The 12,771-nt window shown below is 39.0% G+C and overlaps 1 long non-coding RNA gene across 1 annotated transcript; it reads left to right on the forward strand.

Annotated features, from left to right (window-relative positions):
- Window positions 1-1,715: 1,715 nt before the first annotated feature.
- On the forward strand, window positions 1,716-12,384 carry LOC128906019 (uncharacterized). Its single transcript, XR_008465046.1, has 3 exons — window positions 1,716-4,562; window positions 7,122-8,887; window positions 10,346-12,384. It is a non-coding gene; the product is annotated as an uncharacterized LOC128906019 (long non-coding RNA).
- The last annotated feature ends 387 nt before the right edge of the window (window positions 12,385-12,771 follow it).

A 12,771-nucleotide genomic window follows, 5' to 3' on the forward strand; every position in this document is an offset into this window, starting at 1 on the left:
CCAAAACCAACAGACCCAGTAAATTAAGATAAACAATGTGTTTCGATTTCACTTTGGCGATATTTTTAAATATGAATGAAGAGTTGGTGCAAAGTTGTGGGGTATAGAATTTGCTTTTCTCATTTTTTTTTGGTTGTTTTTGGTTGGTTGGTTGCTTGCTTGATTTGTTTGTTTTGTTCAGTGGCCACCAAGATGTTCACAGCCTCTGTAGCATCCCTCTTGACTTATTTGGATTTCCAGAAGCTCCTTATTCTTTTTTAAAAATTAAATTATGAGACCTGGGTGTGAAAAAAAATCTACTGAGACTATCACTTATTGCTACTGTCTGTGAGTTGTGTTTGTTTCACGTAACGAATAAGGATATTAAATTAGGTGTTACTTGAAGGACGAAGATACTACCGAGACTTGGAATAAATTTAGGCAGCTACCATGGTCAGAATACTTGGCAAATTTAGAGCTGACCAGGTATTCCTGTTATCTTCGTGGATAATTCCCAAATTCACCTATTCAGGCAGAGAAAGCAGGAGCCTCTGCTCTAAATACACTTATATATGCTTGAATGAGTGCTTCCATGAGTATTTTCTTGTCAGCCTTCTGCATCAACACAGAGGTGTTGAGGTGGTCTGAAACGCCAGCGCTCTTTATCAGGACAGCACAGGTGGATGGCCTTTGTTAACAATTAACACTGGGACGTCACGTGATGTGTTTTTTTCTTAGTCTATCAGGAACACACTGTTCTTTCAGGATCTGAAAGCAAGCTAACAGCATAAACCCTGAGCTTTGGCCAGGCTAATGGACTCTGTGTATAGCTAGAGCTGTTGCAGATAAACTGTTTCCTTTACATTCCTCAGGTATTCTTTGTTTTTTCCTTTCTTAACCTTTCTTCTCAGAGCACTACCAGCCCTCTTTTTTGTATTGCTACTGCCTGTTTTGTTCCTCAATTGTTTGTTTTCTTCCCTTCATTTCTGTTTCTCTCTGCTTCCTAAGGAAATGACAAACCAGAAACAGTTGAGTGGTCAAGAGCATCTGAAATAAAGCAAGCTGATGCATATGGCGTGGTTCAGCGGATGGAGCATTTCATTCTGCATCAGAAAAAACTCCTTTCTCTGCCACTCATCTTTTTTACAGTGCTGAACGAGCTATTTCATCTTAATTTAGGCAGCAGTGAGAAAGGAACAATGCTATGTGCCTTCTTTTGAGCACTTTGAAATTCAGGTTTGTAACATACTTTTTACTAGAGGCGTACATTTTACTAATTGTGGAAGGAGAACTGCGTAGGTCTGTTTCGTGTGGCTGGCATAAAATAGAACAGCTAACAAGGTAGTCTTTTGTTTTTTTTAACTGCTGGAACACGTTCTTGTCTTTGATCTCTAATAGTACAAGTTTGTCATCATTTTCAGACCATCTCCCAAAGAACAACTTAAAATACATGGTAGCTGAGTGTGGAGGTCGTGGAGAGCGCAGAACTCCGGGGCAGTGCCATGTTAATCATGTCCTGTTTCCTACTGTCAGCAGGACCATCCCATGAGACAAGCGTGCTCTACAGGACACAACTGCAGCACAGTGCCGGCGCCGGAGCATCTTCAGCGTGCACCGGTCCCGCTGGCGCTGCGGGCATCCTGCCAACTTTGGGCAATGCCCCATCTCACCGGCACTTGGCAGCGCGATGCAGACACATCCAAGTGACTCTACACGGAGCCAGTGCAGGTCTGGCTGGGTTTATTCAGCTTGGCCTGGCCCAGCATCTGTTGGGCTGGATCTGAGCCGGTTTGTGCAGAGCCACTTGTGCTCTTGTACTGGCTGGCCTAGTAGTCCTGCTAAGAAAAATACAGCGAAGCTCTAAAGTAACCTGCAGCCTGCCAGTATGTGTCCAGCAGGGCTTGATGGCTGCAGCAGTTTTGGGACTGCAGTAACTGCACTGTCATGGGGCTCCACCTGATCTGATAAATCCAGCTGGACTGGAGCACCCGAGCCGCCTTTGTTCTGCAGCAAGGGCTGCAGCCAATGAAGCTGCTATATAGCAGACTGTCACCTGCAGCTGTGTTAAGCTGTCACCATAGTAGTTGTGACATTGAGCCTAGGTTTGGTGTTCTTTTTGGTTAGTTTTTATTGACCAGATGCTTGGTTTGTGAAAAAGAAAGCAAGGAACAGACAAACTTTGGGCCAGGAGCTGTTCTTCTTCCTTTTCCTTAAAAAACAAACAAACAAACAAAAATTAAAAAATCATGTCTTTCAAGAAAGATAAAATCTGCTAAGGCAAAAAAATATTATGCTGATAAAGCAGAGTGCTTGAGAGAAAAGAGGATTCATTATCTGAACAGATGGAGATCAGCAAGAAAGTTGTAATGGACTACAAAACCCGTGAGGTTTTTTCAGTTCATGATTATACTGTCTTGTAGAACTTGTAATTGCTACAAAAAGTAACGAGTGGGCCTCAAATACTTTCACGATGGTAGAAATTTTTGCACTGAATATAATAGACCCTGAGTCAGAAATAACTGGGATATGTTGACTTTTAATGTTATACAATACTTCTCATAAAACACTTCAAAAGCAGGTATAGAAAGTCGAAGTCTGAAGAGTCAAAGGAAGAGAAACAAACCAAGTCTCTGGTAGTTATTAATTTGTGAGACAGCACTTGAAAATTACTTCCTTGTAGACTCACCATGAAAAGAAAGTGGAAAAAACTGGACTCAACTTGCAGCATCGCAGTGTAGTGTGCGCTGTGATTCATATGCATTGTTATGAAGGTGCTGGAATAAAATAAAGGAACTGAATGTTCTCATTGGAATTCCCTTGACAAATGAACAAGCAAATGGTTGTCTGAGTAAAGGATGGTATCAGACAAGAAATGCAATAAAGCATCAGATCTTTTTCAACTGAGCCACCCTTTTATCTTGCAGATAGTTACAAAAAAAAAAAAAGTGAGGTCATACATTAGAAATGTGTTTTTTCTCCCTTTGGTCTAAAGGAGATATTGGCAGATATAAAATCTAGAAAAGTTTTTCAGTTCTTTTTGTTCTCTCTTTTAGTGGTTTTTAAGAGGCATTCGTCTTATGAAGGATTTTTTCTTTCTTGTATGACACTACCTGGCTTTGGTCCTCAGTGCTCTGGCACAATTCATTTTACAGATTTGCATGAAGAAGGGATTTAAGACTTGATTAGCAAGTCCTGCTCTTGTCTGAGCAAAGGCAGCGACTGGTGGTTTGTCTTGGTGACAGCTGTGCTCAGAGCGGTGAGAGGGCTTAGGAAGGTTGTATACCTAAAGCTGCTCAATGGTGCAGAGCGAGATGTCTCTGGCCACATGCACACCATTAGGTGATGAATGAATTTTCTTCTTGGAAAACTGGACCATTAGCTGTTGGAACATGCTTTGCTTACTCTTCCAGTTTCTGTTGTGTTCTGCCAGGGCTCCTGAGCACTCTTTCTGTAGCTGTGTCTGAAGTTGTTGCTTCTGGCCACGTTCTAGGTTGGAGAAGGGCGAGCACATTCCAGCCCTCTCTCTGCTCCTGCTTTCTTGTCTGTTAATTAGGGAATCATCAAAATCATCCTAATAGGTCTATATAGAGTTGTCTACGGAGAGGATGATAAGTAATTAGTCTTAGCATAACTGTATTACCTGAACACTCTACGTGTATTTTTTTAATGTTTTGATTTTTATAAAGATGAAAATATACTAAACTGTACAAAAGAAATTCCATGAACTTGATGACGTCTTTTAGTCTTTGTGTATTTTTTTCATTGAATGTGTTCCAACCTATTAGTTGTCATTTATCTATGTAAACCTTTAAGTTAATTATGCAAACTTGTAGTTGTCCAAGTACGTTTGAAAATATAAGTACCTGCAAAAGGTAAAAGAAATGTTTCATTTTAATGTATTTATCCAGAACAGCTTGTTGAGAGACTTTGGTTTAGCAATTCACTTTTCTAATACGTCACCACTACTAAAGCTTACAGAGCTACATTTATTTTGATAATTCTGATAATTCTTCTCACATGGAAGAGAAGCACAAACCTGCTCTCTTCTTAAAGCAAAAATAATGGATAATCTCCTTTAGAAAATCTCTAAAATAATTTTCAAATTTCTTAAGAGAAGCAGATAACTGCAAGTCCATAGGATGCTGTGTAAATGGACACAAAAAGTAGGGTCCTTGAAGAACAAGTCTTAGTATGCAGAAAGAGTGGAATGGAGCTGCAAATGCTGATTGATAGGAGGAGGAATTCCATGAACTTCTTAAAGCAAAAATAAATGCATCTTCTGGGGAAAAAAAAAAAAAGTCCTTTGGCCACAACTGTTGTGGTTTAGCCTCAGCCTGCAACAAAGAACCATGCAGACACTCTCTCACACCCCACACACACCCCCTCCCACCTCCAACCATGGGGGAGAATCAGAAGAAAAAGACAGAGCTCGTGGGTTGAGACAAAGGCTGTTTCTTGTTTCACAGAACAGTGAAGAAAAGAGGAAAACAGCAACAGTAATATCAATAGAGGAACGTAGAAACGTGATCACTGTACCACCCCTCACCAACCAGACCTGGAAAGCCCCAGCCTGCTCCCAAGTGGTGAGTTGCTGCCCCCTCCCCTGACCGGCTCCCCCAGCTATATAAGCTACAGACTATATTGATGCCCCTCATGGCACCACATGGTGTGGAATACCTATGTCCCGGTCCAGCTCCTTGGGAAAACTAACCTTATTCCTGCCAGCACCAGGGCGATAACCTGTAAAGATAGCTGGTAAGTTCCATTACAAAGGGAAGTGATTTGGATATGAGGGAGAGGGACCTGAAAACTTTAGAGTGGTTCCTTTCACCAGGAATTCTTAATGTTTCACATTGGGCTTTACCCTAAAAATCCTTTGAACAACTGTAGAATGGGGTTAACGTTACAATGAATTTGAGTAAATGCAAATTTCTGCTTTTTTAAAAAGGAAATTCTACAGCTGCTGAAAGTCCCTGGCTTTCATTAGTATTTACTTTCCATTGATTTTGTCATTATCATCAAGGATCACAACTTTTCTGGTAGGGCTTACAGTTTAGACTGCCGCTATCTTACATCCTACTTTAGCCCCTCTAAGAGTTTAGAGGATCAAGCTTGAACTTAGCATTTACTTGATGTTCAATATTTAACAAAGAAAAGTATTCATATTGACTGATTTGTGTATATTTGTAGTATCTGTTGGGATTCTCTTATTCTTAAGTGTGTTGCAATAATTAGGCCAAGAAAACACAAACTGATTGCAGCCACTTCGTTTCCTAACAGAAGAGAAGGTAATTCTGAATTTTTGGTATTTTATTTAATGCTGAAGAGATTAACAATAATATCCTGCACCTGATATTGTGGAGCAGGCTCTTTCTGTGGGCAACAGGAGACTGTTTAGGTGGAGCTAGTGACTGGAAGAAACGCCTTTGCCTTACCTGTTTGTAGTTTCAGATGGCTTCTCAGTCCAGCAGCTGCTCTTACTCTGCCCTTTTGAGAGCTGGGGTGTGCAGTAATTCACCCGATATTTAAGAGCAGCCTACCTTGGGGGCACTTGTGCAATTCAGGTAGCAGCATCAGGAATTTTTCCCCTGGGAGAGTGAAGAGCTGCTGAACAGGATGTAGCAAGAACAGAGCTTTGCGGAGCTCACTTGAGGCTCTGTGTGGCATGTGTATCCCACAAGATGCATGTGGTGAGCGGTGACCCAAAACCACGTTTCTTCCCTCTTGCCTTAGGGGAAAAAATAAAACCAAACACCTTGACATGCTTTTTAGGTCAGTTTTATTTGCCGCAGGGATTCAGCTTGCAGCATGTGGGCTAAAGCATGAGGTAAAGCATTTGAAAAAACGTAGTTCAATAAATTTTGAGCAGTCTTTTGAAATCAAAACTAGCTGAGTGGATTAGATATAAGAGGAGTGACATAAAATGTGTCCCACTGAAGAGAAAAGGATCCTCTGTTTCCCACAAGCTTCTTCATGATATCTTCAAGAATATATTAATTTGAGGCAGCAGTAGTGCTGCTAGGATCCCAAGATGCAGCTGTCAAGTAACATCTGCCAAAAAGGGACTTGCTTCATTACCTCCAAACCTCTCCATTGCTCATTAGGTCTCACCAGATGGGGATTCAGTATTTTGAAGTCAGTCATCCTGTATGAAGTAGTTTGTTCATGACACTGATGAGCAATTATCTGCCCGTACAGTTGGGACTTTTATGCTGTCTGTTTCAACTGAGTGTCAGTGCAGGGCACAACTTTAGCAATTGATGGTAAGAATAATTGAAATACAAAAGGCCAGTTTTGCTAACTACATGAATGAGATGATTGAAAGTTTTCTATAATAATGTGTTGTTAATTTCCCTGTAACAGAATCTACAGTTATAACCCCTCATAAGGTTTTGCTACATTTTTTATTTATTTTACTTTTTCAAGTACTGAGAAATACTAATTATAAATTCAAAAATATCATTCCAACCCATCCAGTGGAAGATAAACTGCTGTGCATAATAACTGCTGTATTTCTGTTGGCTGATAAATGTTTAATGGTTTGTTAGAAAACTAATTGTCAGTTTAATCAGGAGAGTGACAATAATAACTCACTTAAATATTTGCATTGTCACCTGCAAAGGCAGCTGTAAACATCATTCATTCTAAATCCTGCATACAGTCTGTGGGTACAAATATACGGCAATCCCCTTGAAACAAATTCCCAATCTCTATTGAAATGTTTCTTTTCTATTTTCTGTTGTTCACAATCTTTTTTATAAACAGAATAAAACAAAACATTGTGTGGTATTGTGTTGATGACTCTGTGTAGCATCAGAATTTAAAAGTGATTAAAACCCTTGAATGATGATTTCAGCCATCTTTTTTTTTCTTTCCACACTTGTCAATTAAATCAAACCACAGAGGCAAATACGGGAAAGATGTGTGTCTATACACACATACATGTACATATACACATATATATGTATTTACATACACACACTAGAAATTCACAGTGGAAATTATTTTTTTTAAAAAAACAAAACCAAACTAAGTTAAAATAATTCCTCTAAAATTAAATGATATTCATATTTCATGACCAGACACTGTCTTGCTGTCTTTGCTGAATTCTCAGTGAACTGTATTTTCATTGACTTCAACAGGAAAATGCCTCTAAAAAGACTTCAGAAGATAAGCCTGAGGTATGTGAGTCACCATGGACAGCAGGAGGCAAGTAAATTTTTCCATTGTAAATGTAGGTATAACATAATTGTAAGCTTCTTTTGGGGAAATATACTGGTGTACTTAATTAACTGCAGCAGTACATTGAAATTTTTAAGGTCTTTTCTTGGATATAGTGAAGGAAGTGGAGGAGGAGGCTGTGCCAAAAGCCTTCTTATCCCTTCATTGCAGGATTGACCAGTGGTTTCTTTCAACAGCAGAAAACATTTTCAGTAACTTTTCAATTGATTGCTTGGGGAAAAGTAGGGTAAGGCTTCCCTTCTCTTACAGTACAATGAGAACTGAGACCAATTTATGAAAAATGACGTTGTGAGCTTCCTTCCTTGTTTTCCAATTTATTTGGAGAACCTGCAGTAAAGATCTGGCACTCTGAGCACAAGCTCAATAGAAAGAAACTTTTTTAAAATTTCTTTTTTTTCCCCCTTATATCCTCATTTAACCATCCCTGGTGCTTGCTATTGAAGAACAGATTTTGTGGTCCTAGGAGGAAAAGCAAAATCCATACTCAAGGTTCTGGAATTAAATAGATGCTTAGAAAACTTGGTAATGTGTAAGTAAATAAGTAAAATAAATAAATAAATAAATGTTATTTTCCTTAAGGAAATCTAAGATTGTTTTCAAGGTTTTCAATTAAAAGCATTTGGAGACCACAGAGCCTTCAGGGGCCACATCTTTCCAGCCAAATTTCACCCTTACAAACAGGGTATTACTGTATGGTCAGCTAGTATGCATATATAGGTACAAGCACACACTAACATTACTTTTTAAGTGTTTCAGTCAAGTCTAAATAACTTCACTGTGAACATTTTTCTTCAAAAACATGATCAAAATTCTTCTGTAGTTTGGGCTTTAAGTTGACAAGGAGTTCCCACACCTTTCTCGAAGTTTCAAGGTTAATATAGTTCTTAGTATATAAATTAAAAATGAAAAGGATTGTTTGTCATGTATGTTGACTGAGACAGACTCACCTCTTTTGCAACTGAGGTAAAAAGCAATATCAGCAGAAAAAATCAGTGTAAATCAGTAGCACAGAAAATACATGCTGAAGTGGAATGGAAAGAAGCTAGTGCAAGTTGGCAGATGGCAAGTCTTGCATTACATTGGAGTGGAGAAGATACCCATGTTTGACAGCTCCTAGTGGAACGCAGTAGATCTTTGCTGAAAATTCCCTCTTTTCTCTTTTCATAAATTATGCAAGTACTGGATATAATTGCCCTGTGCAGTTGGCATGTGAGCTAAATGACAACCCTTTATACATTGTGTTGATGAAGTGCAAGGAATGCATCTTTCAGTGCTCCTTAGTGTTTTACTCCAAGCAGATTATACCTTGTAGCGTTTGCAAAGTGGTGGAGTGACCACTCTTCTGCCCTAATGGTGAAGTCTAGTGAAACAAGACTCTTCAGATTAGACATACTGCCTCCAGAGGATAGAAGGATTTAATGTCATTACTAGCGACACTTTATAGATGTGACATTTTAACGGTGGCAGTACAATCCATAAACTGATTTCCACAAGCATCAAGAAGCAGAATGTGTTTTTCCAGGCAAGAAGTGTATGGTAGCGCATTGGAAAGATCTACCATTTTGGTTTCTTCTGCACCAGTATACTTTATTTTTCCATGTGCTGAAGGATGAGATGTTGCTGGACCTGTCTGCAAGACCAAGGGCTAAATTCAGCATTTCTTCAGGTCAGTGCAAGGGTGTGAATTTTAGTGGATCCTGGCTGTTTCTGCTACAAAATAACAAGCGTGTCTTCCATCACCTTTTCTAAAAAATTTATGCCTGTAATAGTATGGTAGTAGAATATTTTTTCAGTGTGTGTGCTCCCTCTCTTCAGAAATAATTTAAAATACACACAGCGTATTTGTGCACATTCGAAAACTGACCCTCTGGAATAGCAGAGACACCTTATGCATGTGTGCATAAAAGTAGACCATCAATATTTCTGTGCCTAATTTACTTCTGTTGAAAAACCTTACCTAAAATACAATACTTATTTGGTAGTTCTGAGCTGCTGTTTCCCTCAAGTTAGATAACATGTTGCTAAGCACTGTTAGTTTAAAACACGGTCTTCTTTGTCAAAGATGAAGCAGAAAAGCTGTTCTTACTTCCCATCTGCATGCCAAGAGTAAATTATAGCAGCAGTTTCAGATTTTTTTTAAACATTTAGTTAAACGTTTTTAATCAATTTTTATTATAAAATAAAGTACGTTTTGATTAAAATGCAGGCTGTGAGCTCTGGCAGTTTTACTAGCAATTTGTGACACTTGCCTTTTTTTTCTTCCATGGTTAGACTGTTTCATGTATAATTTACTGTGACAAAACACTGGCCCTACTTATTGTCTATAAATACCAGCCCATTAGAAATGCATCTGAGGTGTAGCTTTTTAATGGTTGCATAATGTTCTTGGACCTGGAGTTAATGGAATAGTAAACAACTTTTTGGTTACAAAAGCAGTGAAGCAGAAGTGTTCCTCCATAAAATCAGTTTATTGTAGATGTATGGCAAGCACAATAATTTGTATCTACTTACAGACAAATATGAATTCTTCTCACCTCAGTCACATGAATATTTTTGAAGGTGTGAGGCTCATCTTATGATGAGCAGGATTTGTCTGCGTACACTCACTGCATAAAGAGCAAAGGTTATCACTGCAGTGAGCCTCTTCATGAAACGAAGTAGTGCCAGTAGAGATGTGAATTAGACAGATTTTGATAAATACAGATGGTTTCCTTCCCATACACAGAGTATGGAAAAAACACCTACAGCATATGAGTAGGAGGTAGATAATTATGCAGCACTTGAGAAAAATCCATAGTTTATAAAAAGAACCCGATGTCATTTACTGGCTTTTTACCGTGTCTTAATTACAGAGCTGCGAATTTCAGAACTGTAAAATGAGCACAGTGAAAAGTTGGGTGTGCTAAAGAGATCACTCCAACTGAGGTAGCAGTTAAAAGAAAGAAGGAGTGGGCTTGTTTGACTTTTAAAAATTATTATAATCCAAACAAAAGAAAAAAATATCAGAACAACTTCCGTGTCTCTCAGAATGTTCACAAACTCTCCGTATTTCTCTATGCTTTGAAAACCACTTTATCTGGTCCAGATCAACTCAAAAAAATGTTCATCTCACCTTTTGTTTCAGGCAATCACGGAATCAGAGAACGGTTGAGTTTGGAAGGGACATCTGGTTCAACCCACCTGCTCAAACAGGGCCACCCAGAGCCGCTTGCCCAGGACCGTGTCCAGAGGGTTTTTTAGTATCTCCAAGGATAGAGACTCCATAACATCCCTGGGCAACCTGTGCCAGTGCTTGGTCACCCTCAGAGTCAAAGAGTGTTTCCTGATGTTCAGAGGGAACCTCCTGTGTTTCAGTTTGTGCATGACTTCTTTGCAGCTAAATATCTTCAGGCATTTATATACATCGATAGGATTCCCCATGAGCCTTCTTTTCTCTAGCAGTCCCAGTTCTCAGTCTTTCTTCACAGCTGAGATACTCCAGTCCCTTAATCATTTTAGTGGCCCTTTGCTGGACTCTCTCCAGTAGTTCCATACCTCTCAGGTACTGAAGAGCCCAGAACTGGACCCAGAACTGCTCCAGGTGTGGCCTTACCAGTTCTGAGGAGAGGGGAAGGATCACCTCCCTCGACCTGTTGGCAGTACTTTGTCTAATGCAGCCGAGGACACCACTAGGCTTCTTTGCTGCAAGGGCACATTGCCGACTCATGTTCAATAGGACCCCCACGTCCCTTTCTGCAAGGATGCCTTGAGCAGCTCGGCTCCCAGCATGTACGGGTGAATGCAGAATTTTCAGCCTTTAGCAGTGAATATTCCAAAGCCCTTCAAGCAATCTATTCCAGAAAATCCTTAAGATCAGATGCTGTTTTCTTTTCCCATGTAAATTATTCTTGATGCATTTTGAGGTAATTTTTTTTTAATGCTCTCTCACATTTCAAGATGGACTTTATTTCCACATTTTAGCAGTCATTTTAAATATTTCTACGTTTATCACATCCTTTCTCAAACTTCTCTTCAAACTAAGTAATCCTAATTTTCCCAGTATTTTCTTATGAGTCATATTTTGTAGCTCACGATCTACGTAATTTCCTGATCATTTTTGTGGTTGTTTTTCCTCTTGACTTTCTTTCTCGGACCACACCTTTCCTGCAGTTTTAGTGTTGAAACTATAGTTTTTGCAGACTGAAGAATTAACGTCTATGTCTTGCATAAAACATTCCAGTTTTGATATCTCAGTGTGACATTTATTTATTTATTTATTTGTTTTCAACAATAATATGATGCTTTGATTCATTTACAGTTTGTGATCTGTTATAACTCCCTGGATTTGTGTTAAAAGCAAGAGCTATTTGGTTTTGATTTTGTATTTAAACAATTGATTATGCCTAATAAATTTAGTATTCTACACTCCAGTTCCAAGTCCAAAAGCTGAGCAACTTGTTGGCCAAAATCATTAAGCCACTCGATACATCTCCCTACACAGCCATTGATAATTTTGCTAAAATAGCTGTTGGAAACTTTTCTATTTTCACATCCACTTCATGCTAATTTTACTTAGTCCTATGCTTGCCTTATCAAGCTTTCTACCATTGCAGAAATTTTCCCTCCTCGTAACCTCAGCCCTGCATTGAAGATGAGCAGCAATTCACAAAGGAGATGATTACTACCTTCTGAGATGGTGAAACTGCACAGCTACTGCATCAGCTTTTAGAAGGGCAGTTATTTACAAGCCTCCGGTTTTGGACCATCCGTGAAGCTTTGAAAAACTCCCCCTTTCTCTATTCAGTGGAATTTAAAGGGCTTGCAATATATAACTATGTCTAATGTTGTGGTGAAATAGTTCAGTGGGCTGAATAAAGCAGAGCTCAAGCAAGATAGGGATCAAATTACCCAGCAAAGGAAGTTATATATCGGCTGCCAAGTTTTAGCAATCTCACCGTCTCTTTCTAACTCTTCAAGAAGTACTTGAAAATATACCTACATTAGGAAACTTCACAAAATAATCATTATCAGTGCAATCAAACTCCTTAGCTGACAGCGTCACATTCAATGTTAAAAGTCTTTAGTGCAGTTGATAGGAGTGAGCTGCAGGAGTTGCTTCTGAACTGAACTCATCCATTCTGTCAGTTCACTATCTGGTTGTTGAAGAAGAGAAGCTTTTTTCTCTGTGCCAACACAATTTTAAGGGGGGGTGATGGTCGTGGGGGGGGGGGGTTGGAATCTGTATGAGAAATCGTAGTTTTTCTACAGAGAAGTTTGCATTGGTTTCATAAACATGTTTCTATTATAGCTCTGAAGTTAGATTCTGATGTACAAAAATATTAGCAGGGCTGGACTGGAGGATAATCTATTAGACCTCTGTATTAGAGCCTATCACAGAACAAAATTATTGATCAGACAAGATTACATTTTTACAAGTGTTCTGAGTTCTAAAACAATGTAAGACTTGTTTTGGACTCAGGTATGGTTGGTTTTTTTTTTAAATCCTTTATGCTTATATGAATTTTGTAATTTTTATTTACTGTGTGCTAGAAGCATGCCCATCTGAAATAT

This window comes from Rissa tridactyla, chromosome 2 (genome assembly GCF_028500815.1).
Source record: "Rissa tridactyla isolate bRisTri1 chromosome 2, bRisTri1.patW.cur.20221130, whole genome shotgun sequence".
Classification (NCBI taxonomy): Eukaryota; Metazoa; Chordata; class Aves; order Charadriiformes; family Laridae; genus Rissa; species Rissa tridactyla.